Here is a 15215-nt window from a genome sequence, read left to right as displayed (position 1 = left end):
ATCGTAGAGATGCACAGGTGGAGTATTTTCTGTTTCAACTAGCTGAAGAGATGGTCAAGGTTCAAGAGCAGTAGGCTCAATATTGGACTTATGTGAAGAGAAGAGATTTGGCTCCTAAAAGATCCCTATAGAAGAACTTTACAAAGCCGATGCCAAAATTCCCTGCCTTCCCCACCTCTTTTCTCCCAATTCCTAAAGTTGTAGAGGAGCCAACTCAAACTCCTACTGCCAGAGCCGAATCCATGAATTTGAGAACCATTACTAATAAAAGGGAAACTGTTGCTGAGGAGCCTGAAAAAATGACATCATTAAATCTTACGAATGAAGAAGAATAAGAGAAAGATGAAATTGCTACTACCACCACGTAAGGTAAGGACCTTATTCTACCCACCCACCAACTTCTATGACTGCACAAGATTATGACATCAATCATCTTATTGATGAGCTCGCAGAAACTGATAAGGTGGGGGAAAAAATGAACCCTATGAAGAGGAAGTTGTGGTATAAAGTCAGTGGTCGTAAATCCACTTGTAGGGCCAAGTGAAGTAACTACACTCTAGTTCAAACTAGGAAAGTTTTTTTTCCTACCTCATGCATTTTATTTCTTTTGCCATGACATTCTCTATAAATATCTATATTTTTTTGTTACATATCTGTATATGTATTGAGGATAATGCATCCCTTAGTTTTTTGGGTGTATTGTGCGCATTTAAGTTGCATTATATACCTAGTACGCCTGCTCATTCTAGTCTCGTTAAATTTGTTTTGCCACTTCTACATAACTACTAAGTACTGTTTTGCCTATATGGAGTAGAATCTTTATTTATGATGTTCGATGATGAGCTTAAATTCTTTAATACACTTAGAACATGTGACAAGGGGTTAGGTGAATTTAGCTTAGGTTAGGTTGCTTGAAGATTACCTCCTAAAAATGAGATGACCTCACCTCAGTTATTTTAAGACTATAACAAATATCTTTTAATGAATTTGGAGACTTTTGAAGCCAAACTCAATCACATTGGCACAATATTACTTAAATAAAAGACACTAGACACTCCAATGCTTAGAATTGCCAAGTAAGTCAGCACCATTTTGTTTGCTTCATCGTGTTGTTGACTAGAAAGGTAAGTCCAAGTAAGATTGTGTAATAAAGAAAAACAACTAAGGGCACTCCAATGTAGTAATAAGTTGAGTAGCTAAGGAGGTAGTTGTTTGCTCAATCCATCTTTTATGTTAAAAGCCTTAGCTTCAAGAGTGATTTTTATTTATTGTGACATGATTGAGTACTAGTTAATTCAACGTATACAAATAAATATTTTGTAAAGGTTACAAAGTAACTTGAGTTTAGGTAACAAATGAATGAACCGATTAAATTAGGAGATGTTTGCTATGGCCAGAAAGCACACATAAGTAATTAGGAATTTTTTTTTAGGGAGCAATCTTTTGTACTACCTTTGTTGAGGAAACCTTTGAAACTCAAATAAGAGTTTAGAGATATAAGATTGCTGAGAAATGAAGTATATATTGTTCTTTGAATAGACTGGTAGTACAAGGTGGTTATGTGCGTAGGCAAAAAATTGTAACATTCATGCATTCATGTATTGTGACACCCCTAATTTGACCCTAGTAGGAAAGCGGTTTCGGGACCGCTAAACCGAGTCACCAAATTGTTTGAATATGATATTTATTGTCTAAAATAAATGTGTGAAAATTTTAAGCTTCTATTTAGTAAGTTGCATGTGAATTTAGTCAATAGGACTTATGTGTGACATTTTTGAAATGTGATAGATCAAAACATAAGGACCTATTAATGCATGTTGAAAAAGGGGGGACTTGCATGTCAATTTTGCCCCCCCATCTAGTAGTGGCCGGCCATGACATTACGATGGACAAAGGGTGATGGGAAAAATATGTCATAGACATGTTGTGTTGGTGCATCATGGGAGGAAACAATAAAATAATGAGCATGGTAATTAAATAATGAAAGGGAGGAGTGATGAAAAAAAAATGGTCTCATCCATGCCCCCCTTTTTGCCATGAATGGAAGAAAGAAAACAAAGAAAAAAAAACGTGTGTTCATCCTTGAACATCTTAGACCGAAATTCAAAAGGAAAGAAAGGAGATTGCTAGATTAAGGTATGTACAATGCTACTCTTGGAAATTCATGCATAAATTGAACGGTTAGTTTGAATTCTACCTATTTCATGGTTCAAATTTTTGTTATTTTGGAAGATTGAAATTCGGCCAAGGAGCTTGAAATTCTTAGTAGTTGTTTTGATGTCATTAGCATGGAAATTTATGTTGGATGTGTTGAATTTGCTAGTTGTTTTGGCTTGGAAGTTAAGGTTTAGTGTTTGATTATGTGATTGCCCATATGTGTGATAGCCGAACATAGACTTTGTTTAAAGTCTTGGTCAAAGGCCGGTTAAGTGTTTTGGAAATGATTAAGCTAGGTGCTTGATCTTTTTGGTTCGGCATAGTACATAAAATGTTGCTAGATGGAGAAAAAAAATTCGGCCAGCAAGAGGTGTGCTAAGGCCGAATATAATTTTGTATATTAATGAGTAATGCATGTGTTGAATTGATGGAATGGAGAGGATGTTTTAATAGTGCATATATGTGTATTAGCCAAGTTTTGAACTTGAAACAAAATGGTATTTGGTCAATACAAGTGACCATACTTGTAGAATGTATTAAGTATGCAATCGGCCTCAACATAGACATGCATGTTCGGCCACACGAATGAATGCATAGATTGATGTTGTACATTCGGCTATAGGTAAGCATAATGATGATCCTATCTTGACTTAGACAATCGGCTCAAGGAGAATTTGTTAAGTGCTTAGTTAATTGATATTAGGTTAATGATGTGTGTATTTGGTCCTAAAGGTGCACATGAGGAAATGTTTGATTAATTGTACTAAATTGCTTAATGTGATTAAAATGCGTATGACCATTTTGTATTTGAGCTAAAGGTGGCCATATGACCTATCAAATTCATTGTCATATTCGGCCATAAGCTAGCATAATGAGACTTTAATAAGTTAAATTTGTTTGAATTAGCTCAAGAGCTTAGAGGACCAAAGTTGGATAAAGGAAAGGAAAAAGTGATCGAATAGCCGCCGAAATCGTTCAACAACATCCGAGGTAAGTTTTAAGTGATTAAACGTTGAGTAAATTCAATTATAATAGGACATGATGAGTTGATTTAATAAGATATGATGTGGCCATGATATGTTCTAAGCTCAAATGGTAAGTTCTTAAGTGTTTGAGCTTGGGAATTTAAGGGTAATTTGAAATAGTCTGCTTAGGACAGCAGCAGTAACGTGACTTTAGAAAATCACCATAAATTTAAGGAATTGAATTAGAGGCTGAATGAGACATGAAATTAAAGCTTAATGAGTCTAGTTTCTTATAAAAGAAACCGTGTAAGCAAAGGAATTTCCGATAATGAGATACTTAAAGTTGTGTGAGACAGCGCAGAATGACACTGTAATCCTCTGTTCTGTTTTTAGAAAATCATTATAAATTGTACAAAAATGGTTATAAGATAAAATTTATATGCTTAGACTCCTTAATGAGTCTAGTTTCAAATTAAATCAAATACAACACATTTTGAATTCTTTAAAATGAGAAATTTGATTCGTAGTGAAGAGTGGTCAGATTAGTCAAACAGTGAAACACGGGAAAATTTAAGAAAAATCTGGTATTGATTGGCCAAACCTAAAATTCTTAAAATTTTATGGATGGAATATATACGAGTCTATATTCAGGGAAAATTAACGGCAAGTGATTTGGAGTTTTGTAGCTCCAGTTATAAATAATTTAGTGACTACTGCTCAGGAAAAACAGCTTGTGCTGAATTTGAGATTGTGTTGTAAACCTCGATAAACTTGTTTTAGTTGCTCATAAGCTATTGATTAAACCCATACGTGAATTCTAAATTGTGATATTGGAAAATGATAGATGTAGATTCAGCCAAGACAGTGTGTATACGTGAAAGTATATGTGGTATGTGAAGTATATTTGGATAATTGTGATGTGAATACATGAAAATCTATATTTTGATTTAGGATTCTATGTGATGGATGTGAACATGCATATATGAGATAAGGCCTAATGGCCGATGTGATGAATGTGAAAGTGTATATATGTGATAAGGCCTAATGGCCGATGTGATGAATGTGAAAGTGTATATATGTGATAAGGCCTAATAGCCGATGTGATGAATGTGAAAGTGTATATATGTGATAAGGCCTAATGGCCGATGTGATGAATGTGAAAGTGTATATATGTGATAAGGCCTAATGGCCGATGTGATGAATGTGAAAGTGTATATATGTGATAAGGCCTAATAGCCGATGTGATGAATGTGAAAGTGTATATATGTGATAAGGCCTAATGGCCGATGTGATGAATGTGAAAGTGTATATATGTGATAAGGCCTAATGGCCGATGTGATGAATGTGAAAGTGTATATATGTGATAAGGCCTAATAGCCGATGTGATGAATGTGAAAGTGTATATATGTGATAAGGCCTAATGGCCGATGTGATGAATGTGAAAGTGTATATATGTGATAAGGCCTAATGGCCGATGTGATGAATATGAAAGTGTATATATGTGATAAGGCCTAATGGCCGATGTGATGAATGTGAAAGTGTATATATGTGACAGGGCCGAGTGGCCAACGTGATGGATGTGAAAGTGTATAAATGTGATAAGTCCCGAAGGGCATTTGTGTCAGTACTATATCCGGGTTGAAACCCCGCAGGCTTTATGCGAGAATATTATCACTGATTAATGTCCGTAAGCTTCGTGCTCGTACTATATCCGAGCTCTAAAGACCCGATGACTACGTGTGGGAATTTTGTCTGGGTAAGACCCGATAACTTCGTGTGGAGATTATGTCCGGGTAAGACTTCGTAATAAGAATTGCTTATAAATATATTCAATGCGAAAGGTTAAACAGGTATGTACTCCAAGTTTATATGTGAGCTTGATTTGCACTAAATCATAAGGTAGTTATGTGATGCATACGAGAGCAATCTATGAGACTATTCCTATGATTATGTGCCATCGGATCAGTGTGAGAGGTTATGTGAAATCATACGATATATCTATGTCACATGAGCTCACTTTTATGTGAAAGTTTATCTGCCTATTGTATATGATGAGATGTGCATATTCGGTAAAGGGATGGTATGCCCGAAGGAAGAGTGAAATAAAAATACGAACAACTATGTTATAATTTGATTGTTATCTGTTGACACTACTTAAAACTTACTAAGCATTGTAATGCTTACTCCGTTTACTCTGTTTCCTCTGTTTTATAGATCTCATTGCGAAGCTACAGGCTCGGGGATCATCAGAAACTAGTCACACTATCACTATCCATTGTTTGGTACTGCTACGTTTTGGATTATCTTATGGCATGTATAGAATAGACTAGTGGCGGAAGAATATTTTTGGTTAATGTATATAAGCCATGCGAAAATGGCATCTTTTGAATGTTTACTTAGTGAAGTTTAAATTTTACCTCTGGTTGTGCTTAGTACTTATTTAAACGAACGATCTTTATTTCAAGAAAAAGTTCAAAATTTTACTATTCTGACATGAGTTACAAGTCCGGTAATGCCCCTTACCTATTCTGGCGACGGTTACGGGATAGGGGTGTTACATGTATATTTTGCTTGAGGACAAGCAATAACTCAGTTTTGAGGGTGTGATAACTTTTGAAAAGAGGTATATTTCACGTCTTTAGATCGAGCTGATTAGTTGTACATAGGTACATTTAGTTGCATTTTAGGACATTCCATTAGTACTTTTCTTGTTTTAGCATTACATTAAGAGCTTGGACTGTACTTAAATGTTAGTTTTTTTTAAATTTCATGTGGAAGGGTTGCGTGTAGTGGTTGGTTGGCAGGTGTAGGATGAGGAAGAAAATGTAAAGGAGTGAAGGTTTTTCAGCGCAAAGGGTTAAACAATTTTTCAATACAAATGTTCTGGAAATGTTGGCAAGATGTCAAGTCAGCACCCAAAGCATACTGGTCTTAGGCCCAGTTGAAGTTGTACCAGATATATCTACCTGAAAAGAGGGAAAAAAATCATGGGTTGTTGCATTTACACTAAGGAAAATGATTATAAAAGCCAAAGCATGAAACCCTAAAGGGGGCCAAAAAATAAAAGAGAAAAAATGAAGATCCTTAGGCAAAGAAATAGAGAGTAGTGGCCGATTAGAGAGGGGAAGAGGAAGACTAAGGCAGTCCCTTTCAACCACCACAGGAAACTGCAACATTGGAGTGTGGGCTAGATAAGCGGAAGCTATCTTCCCGAAGTTCTTCTATTATTTCTTGATTACTCTTAATGAATTGATTTGATGAAAACAATGTTGAATGACACTTCAGATTTGAATTTTAATTGCCAACCCATGGGGTAAATCTTATAGGGTTGGAATTACTTGATGAAACTCTTATTTTTTTTAAAGACTGAAGCATAGATCTACTTTAATACACTATTTCATTCAATGGTTTTTTACAAAATTTCATGTTTGTAAACTATAGAAATAGATGGATGTACAACATGTTCATTAAATTAATCTATCTCTGGCAAGGTTAGGCTAATAAGATTGAAATTGAAAGATATGAGCAAGTGTTCGGTCAGACACTTGTAGCAGCCTCTAGAAATAGAGCAAAGCGCATACGAAAAGAAAATAAAATAGTGCAGGGTACCGTGCTAGAGGCCTATAGACAAATATCACTTAAGGCAAGGTGCCTTGAGGTCTTGTTCTCGAAAGAAGTAGACCATTTTAGAACTCTACTGTGTAGTAGATTGAGTATGGTTTTGCTGAGGCATTTCTGTCAGTAAGTGTAGATTCTTAGTAATCTCGACCTTCCAACCCGACCTTCCAAATCAACATTGTAGACCTTCTATCCTTTGCTGTAGTATCTTCACCATATCATTTTTAGTTCTTTACTTGTTCGTTTGCATATTATTCATGCAATTATTCTCGAATTTGCCATTGCATTCTACTCTTGTCTTGTCATAGCATTTTCCATTATTTATCAGTCACACATATTGCACACATCATTATTCCTTTAAATTACCACTGCACTCTTATCATTATTTTTTTCATAACACTAATCATAATTATTATAATAACTCGACCAATTTAATTCCTAATCAATTCCTGTGGAGACGATCTCACTTATCACTTTATTACTTAATTCAACATGTATACTTGCATAATTAGCATATCATTTCAACATGACACTTAGACAGGTTAGAAACTTGTGCATTTTCTCGAGTTTATACTAATCAAGTCAGAGAAGCAAGTATTCCTGATGATTTTATAGGTATATTTTCTTAAGCTACTATTTTTATACAAATCCTGACAAATTCTGGAGTTATGCATTCTTACTTTTGAATTGTTTTAATAACTAAAGAGATTTTGCCAGTAGAGTTGACTGATTGTGATATTAGAATAGCAAATATGTTAAATCAGTATGTGTGTGCTAGTAACATATTTTAATGAGAATTTAGGCTTGTGAAATTCTTGTCGAACTAATGTCATTGACATTTGATGAATTTGATGTGATATTTGATATGAATTGATTAATTTTATGTGATGTTGTGATTGACTATAGATAGATACATATTGTATTTAAGTGTTAGAGAGAGAAATCGACAAAGTTGAGATTGATAGAATTAATTATGTGAATGATAGCATGTTAGTGCTAACAATCCATGAAATGATATGAAAGAGATTGTGAATTGTATTTTATTTGTATTTTAGATATATAAATGTCAAAATTGAGGATTATTTTGGTTTAGATGATTAAAATAAATTTATTCATATATTTCTAGAAGAACCATCTGGATTATCACTTGTGTGAGAAGATGAGTTTGTAAATGATAGAATATTCGACATTGTTTTGATCTTTAATGTTTCGTATAGAATAGTACTATTAGAATTATAAGAACTATATCCATTATTGAAGTAGTTATTTGCTAGAAAGAAGTGTTCAACTGAGTGTGTAATATGGAAAAGCGTTACTATATATATGAGAAAGAAATATAGGACTATGAGAATCGTATAATGATTATAGATAGTAGAGCAGAGACAACATGAGAATCAATATTTTTCATTTTATATAGTTAACTTATTTATTTAGTTAAGAGAACTATTGTATTTTCAAGTATTTCCTTTCGATCAGGTTGTTTTTAGCTCAAGTTGCGAGTCAGATGTACTAAAGATTTCTTTCCAAACTTGATTTTAACAATGTGAGATTTTGATAGCACCGCTTAAATTATCAATTTCTTAGTCGCTTTGTATATTTAATAGACAAAAGTTTCTATCTATATCTGATCAGAGTTGTTGCCATGTAATGGATGATATTCAAGTTATGGGAAAAATGAAATTGAATACAATAAATTTTGGAAAAACAATGTTACAAATATTATGAGAGAAATAATTATTTGTGAAGATCAGTAAATGTGAATTTTGATTTCGAGAAATAAGTTTTCTAAACCTTTTTTTAAAACTAAAGATGCCTGTGTTATTTCGAATGAACTTCTGATAATTATGGACTAGGAAATCTCCAATAAAAAATGCAGAAGTGTGTAGTTCTCTTGGATTTACTGTATACTATAGATGATTTTGTTCAGGCTTGTCAATGATAACTATACCATTGACGAAGTAGCTACATAAAATGTCACTTATATGCCGTGGAATAATGTCAGTGGAGTTTCAAACAGTTGAAAGCTATGCTAACAGTAATTCTAGAATTGAATTTGGAATAGTATTAAGGTCTAGCTGTATTTATATGATATATCTGAGTAGTAACAAAATGTATAATGATTTGAAATACCTTTAAGTACAACGAGGTCACTGGTGACACTATTTGTCTTTGGTAGTTTCCCTTTTATTTGATTGATAATGCCTTTTCTTGGTTAGATTAAAGGGCACTACGATCTATCACGACATGGGATAAGTTCGTTAGAAAGTTTTTGCAAAAGTTCTTCCCTATTAGCAAAACGGTTCAACTAAGAAGAGAGATTGTCATCTTTAGACATATGGAATGGGAAAGTTTCTATGATGTGTAAGAGTGCTTCAAAACATTGATTCAAAAGTGCCCACACCACAGATTCCTTAAGCGGATGCGAATGTAGGTGTTTTATAATGGGTTGGACGCAAATGTCAGATCAAGACCAGACGGAGCAGTAAGAGAAGCCCTTATGAATAGGATGTATGAGTACTATGAACATGGCATTGAACTCCTGCCAGTGGCCAATTGAATGATATACGTACGGCCAGAAAATTGTTACGGTAAAATCTATCTAGAAGGATGAAAAGTATGAATAGTTAATGGGTATACTAAACTGTATCGAATCTTCTAATAAACAACCTATGTATGTAGAAGATAGACTGCTCTTTCACTATGTCAACAACCCTTTTTAGGATTTGAACTATATTGAAAATAGGGTGGAAATCCTTATTCAAATACCTACAATCCTGGTTAGAGAGATCACTTGAATTTGAGATGGGAAGGAAACCAATGAGGAGGTAATAGTGTCAAACCAAGTGACCATACTACATGTGGTCAATGACTGGATGGAATCGAGGGAGAGCTACAGTCAATGAGAATAGACGTAAAGTAAGTGCAGTTTGAGTGCACCAACTCAACTAGAACATTGCCTAAACTTGATAACCAAATGAGCCAATAAATGATCATGATGGGTGACATAAAAATGAAAATTGGCATCAGAATCCCCATCAATGCTAAAAATAATCCTTGGAGAAAAGGCAAGGAGCATGTGAAAGCAATAACACTTAGATTGGGCAAAGTACTGAGTAGCCCAAAAAATCCTACTTCGGAGGTAAATATGGAGAATGCCGACGACCCTCAAGAGAAATCCCTAGAAACTGAAAATAAACTAGAGCTAGAGGAGAAAATTGCACCGGCAGTTGAACCAAAAAGGGAAAACATTAAAGATGATGTCGTTACAAATATCTCATTCCCTTCAAGACCAGAAGAAAAAAAAAGTGGGACGAGGATGAATTTATAATTTTCTTAAACATGTTTAAAACGTTAAGTGTAAACCTTCCGTTAATTGAGTTAATTGAGAAAGTTCCTAAGTACACTAAGTTATTAAAGGAAATCATGTCTAGGCATAGGAAAGTTAATGGAGGAGAACAAATTAATTTAAGTGCCTCCTGTAGTGTTATTATTTCAAGATAGGTTCCCCAAAAATTGAAAGACTTGGGAAGTTTTACTATTCCTATAGTGATAGGAAGTATTTAGTTTAATAGAGTTCTATGTGACTTAAGAGCTAGTATTAAGTTAATACCTCTATATACTTTTGAAAAACTCAAGTTAAGGGATTTCAAAGCTATTCAGATAACACTATAGTTGGTTGACAGGTCTTCAGAACATCCAAAAGGAGTACTAGAAGATGTGTTAGTCAATGTGCGCAACTTCATTAACCCAATAGATTTTGTGGTTCTAGGTTTTGAAGAAGATCGCGAGATATTGATCTTATTAGGTAGAACTCTTTTAGCCACTTCGAGGTCCACCATTGATTTAGAAAAGAACGAATTAACTATGAAAATTAATGGTGAGACTGAAATCTTTAAATGTGGTCATCAACTAAATAAAGAGAATGGCAGGAGTAAGTTAGGTGAGCAGTGTAAAGAATTATTTGTTTCTAACATTCCCATGTCAAGAGATATACTACTTTTTATGTATACAAAAAGAATAAATAGGTTAAGTAAAAGGACAAGCAGACAAAGGTAGAATGACATGAAGGACGATGGACTAATACTGATAGAACATAAAGATCAACCAATAGTGAGTTGGAGATACTGTCGGATGAATTCAGCAATAAGACTTAAAATTACTTGAATTAATGCTGAAATTTTGTAAATTATTGTATATGTTTAGCTAAATATTTAGTATATATTCTAATTTTCCTTAACTATGTGTTGTATAGAAATCGTAACACTCTAGATAATGGAATTTTAGGTAAAAACAAAGCTAGTGTCGCAACACTAGAAGCAGTTGAAAAAAAATTGAGAAAATGCTCTTAACATCATGACACGAACTTTCAGTGTCGTAGCGCCGAAGTTAGTATACCCAAAAATTAAAAAAATCTAAAGTATGTCGCAACACTGAAACCTGGTGTCATGACAACAGTAAACTGCTAGGGATGTCATGACATAGAACCTTGTGTTCTGTGTCGCGACATTGCTGTAATTTTTTTGCAGGGTTGACTCGACCCATTCCACAATCTGGCTGTTTAAACCCCTCTTTACTTGATTTTAAATCCCTAAAACTCATTTTCCCTTCTTTCTTAAAATTTACTTCAAAAAATTTCCTCTTTTAGCATTATTTGGTGCAGGAAGAAAGAAGAAAACATTGCAAGGAATGAAGGAGAAACACGGGTGACAAGGAATTTGTTGTTTAAACACAAGGTTAAGGGTTCCTAATTCAACTTTTATTGTTCCATTAAAATTACTTGCTTAAAGTTTTATTAACTAGTAGAACTTAATATGCCTCTTAGAAAAGTTCGGAGAACTATTGAAATGAAACTATCGATGAGTCAAAATCCCTCTAGTTTTTCGAATCCAAATGTTGAAAAATATTTCAATGAACTTCAAGGAAAGACATTCATCCAAAAGAGGGGATTTAATCTATATTCTTTGTAAGGAAATATAACCTTTGGTTAGGTATCATAGGTGGGAGCTTTTTTAGACAATCCTAAAAGATAATGTTGTGATCCCTGTTGTTCAAGAATTCTAAGCATCCTTATAGGACCAAGAGTCTAGAAACGCTAAAGGTTGTATAGAGGAGATAGTACCTATGCAAGGGAAAAAAAGTGTGAGTCACCCTTCGAATTATTTGTGACTTTTATAATGCTCCATACTATGAAAAATATTTTATCGATGAAACTGATTTAGAATATTTTCATGACATAGATATGGATAACATTATAAACTTTTTAACTAAAGAAAGGGGTGAATGGAAGTATCACCCAGGTACCAACATCCCAACATCCTTTCATCAAGCTATTATGTTTCCAGAGGCTAAAATGTGGATCCAATTTGTATGCACACAAATTGTCCCTACTTTAAATGTCTCAAATGTTAATACTTTATGAGTTGTTTTACTCTATGTTATTTTGTAGAAAAGGCAGGTATGTATTGGCAGATGGATCCAGAAAAACATGAAGAGATGTAATAGTGGCCAAAAAGTGGGAGTTTTCTTTCCCTACTTAGTGATGGCCTTATGCAAAAAGGCAGGTGTACCTATGACATCTATTGAGCAGTCGTTAAAACCTTACCGAAGTATTATCGGTAACACCTTCTTCCAAACGTACTTAGAGTTATGAGCCAAATAAATAAAAGATTGGAACAAACAAAAACAAGAAGCAACAACTATACCAGCTCAATCATAGAGGGAGACATGGGCTCAAGAAGAAGTTGGTGAGAGCAGTCATCCAAAGCTAGATTGGATGATACAATGGATGCAAGAGTCTAGGCCAATTTTTCAAGAAATTGCTAGGTAAAATAACATCCGAGTCCCCAATTATACACCTGACTATTTTGGCTAACAAATCTAGAATAAGAATAAGAGGCACATGAAAGTGAAGAGGAAGGAGAGGAGGAGGAAGAGGAGTACGAAAGCGAGGAGGTAGATTTTGAGGAAGGAGATTGAACAATTTTTAATTCTAGTTTTTTAAAAGATTTGTTTTAATTTTTGAATGACTTTGAGTTAGACTTTGTAGGAGTAGGATTAATAGTTGATTTTCAGTTATCTTGCATTTTGTTTAAGTGTTCTATCCTAGAATCCAACACGAAGGAGACACAAACAATTTGAGTTTACACGATCAAAAGAGGAAACACCCACCGTTAGTAGTTGGAGCGACCACAATCAATCCTGTAACTTCTTTCCTTATGTTTTTATAGGCTAGACATTGAGGACAATGTGTCAACTAAAGTGTGAGGGGTAACATAGAAAATTTATATTAAATTTTTACGTTTTTCTTTTATTTTTCTTGCTATTTGTGTGCTTGATCTTGTAGAAATACAAGTGATTAGTTAGGAGCATGTACATAGGTTGCTTGTGTTTACAAATAAATTTGGCATGATGGTAGGTGGTTTTAATTTTTTTTATTAGAATACTACGTTCTATGTGTTACATTGTACATAGGCATTAAGCAGTCAACCTTATCAAAGGATATAGAAAATACAAGGAAACGAGCATGCTAGTATGGATGATAAATGGTTGAATTTGAGTTTGTTTGGTTGATTAAATTTTTGCATATTAAGAACTTAAGGGATGACCTAAAGCATTGTTTGGAACACATCCAGAGTCAAAAAGCTGACCTATTTGTATTTCACCTATAGTATCGATTTTTGAGCCTGTTGAAACATTTTAATGAACCTTATTACAAAATCTAAGCCTGAAACATTAATTTGTATTTGCCCTTTTTCTTTGGTCCTACACTACACGACTATAGACGTCTAGTCATATGTATTGAGGGTTAAATAGATACATCAAGGCAGAGTCTGTAAAAATAGAGTGAAATAGGAAATATTGGTGTGATGTGGAAACTATAAGTTTGCTTGAAAGTGCAAAACAAAAAAAAATTGAAAACAAAAAGAAAACGAGTACAAGTAGATAAAGACTTGAAACAATGAAAAAAGCATTCATAAGTGATATAAGTTAAAAAAGAAAGTGACAAAGTCATAAAAGGAAGAAAACTCATTCATTAGTGCAGAAGAAACTCGTAAGCTAGCCGTAGTTACTATATCATGCGATGAGCGAGTAAGGGTCATCAAAGAGGAGAATAGGGATCGATAAGACGTTCCAAACTATTTTCATGTTTGTAAACATTTTAATGCTTACTGTATTTTAATTCCCTACCTATCCTAAGCCTCAAAACGTTACAAGCCAAAAAGTCCTATGTGACCTAAATATCCTCATGCATCAATGGACATTATATTCAGCAATCGCATAAATGACTATTTGTATTCTGCTCAGATAATCAAATTACTTGTATTATTTAATAATGCATCCCTAAAAGTGGGACCCTTAGTGTTTGTATACTTTGTAATTTACTGAACTTATATGTTTGTGATAAAAAATGGTAAGCCAATTATTCATCTTGTTAAAGTTACTTGTGAATATGAAACACTTAGTAACGTGCTCCAAAGTCAATACTTGTATGATATCTGCTCAAGGGGCATCTATTATTTCTTGTCTTTGTTCAAGTTGCTTGAGGATAAGCAATTACTTAAGTGTGGGCGAGTTTGATCTACTGCAATTAGGTATAGCAGATTAAACTAGTTTTCACACTTTAGGAGCTTGAAATTAAGAATTATCATTAGGATTTAATTATGTCTTAGGAAGTTTTTTTAAGTTCAATAAAATGTGAAAATTGAGTCTTTTATTGACCTTGAGGGTCGAATGAGGCCTAAGGGTGAGCTAATAAACTTCATAAGTGTGAAAGAGACTGTTAGAAGGCATATTAAGTAGGCACTAGCCTCTATGTTGCAACACGGTATGGTCGATGCCGCAACATATGGAGCAGAATAAAGAAACCATGAAATTGCCTCCGTTATCGCGACATAGACTAAGGGTATCGCTACATACCCTTGATGATATCCCAAAAGAAGTATATTGACTCCTATGTGGCAACACAAGTCCTATTGTGTCGGGACATCGACTTTGGACGAGAATTAAACATGAGCTAGTAGGCGTTTTGATCTGCACAACCAAAATTAAAGCTCAAGAACGCCAACTAACCTAGGATTAAGGACAATGACCACCTGAGATCTATAAATAGGCTTCTTTGTCACATGTAAAAGACACCATTCACTTAGCTTAGAATTATTCATTTAAATTCAGTTTAATTCTCTTTTTTCTTAGGTTAGATATATTTCTATTTGTTCTTTGTACCATTTGGAGATATCTGAATTGTGGAGACAATCAAACCCTACAAATTCATGATCAACATTAATATAATCAGGCTCCTTCATAACCTCTATATTGTCAATTTATTTAGCATTCTTTCTCTTTATATCAATTTTATATTGTCTATGGAGACCATGAGGAACTAATCCCTCTATGGGGGATTAGCGAGTGAAGGGATGATATGTTAACTATTTTGTATGGATACTCATAGGATCAGTTATTTGGGAAAGGAAGAAC

The 15215-nt window shown here is 34.1% G+C and overlaps 1 non-coding gene across 1 annotated transcript; it reads right to left on the bottom strand.

Moving 5' to 3' along the window:
- Positions 1 to 9042: 9042 nt before the first annotated feature.
- Positions 9043 to 9149, bottom strand: LOC121210159 (small nucleolar RNA R71). The gene has a single exon (XR_005905287.1). It is a non-coding gene; the product is annotated as a small nucleolar RNA R71 (small nucleolar RNA).
- Positions 9150 to 15215: the final 6066 nt, after the last annotated feature.

The sequence above is a fragment of the Gossypium hirsutum genome, chromosome A11 (assembly GCF_007990345.1).
Source record: "Gossypium hirsutum isolate 1008001.06 chromosome A11, Gossypium_hirsutum_v2.1, whole genome shotgun sequence".
Lineage (NCBI taxonomy): Eukaryota > Viridiplantae > Streptophyta > Magnoliopsida > Malvales > Malvaceae > Gossypium > Gossypium hirsutum.
The sequence above is the reverse complement of the archived record's forward strand: the minus strand, read 5'-3'. Positions and strand labels throughout refer to the sequence as shown.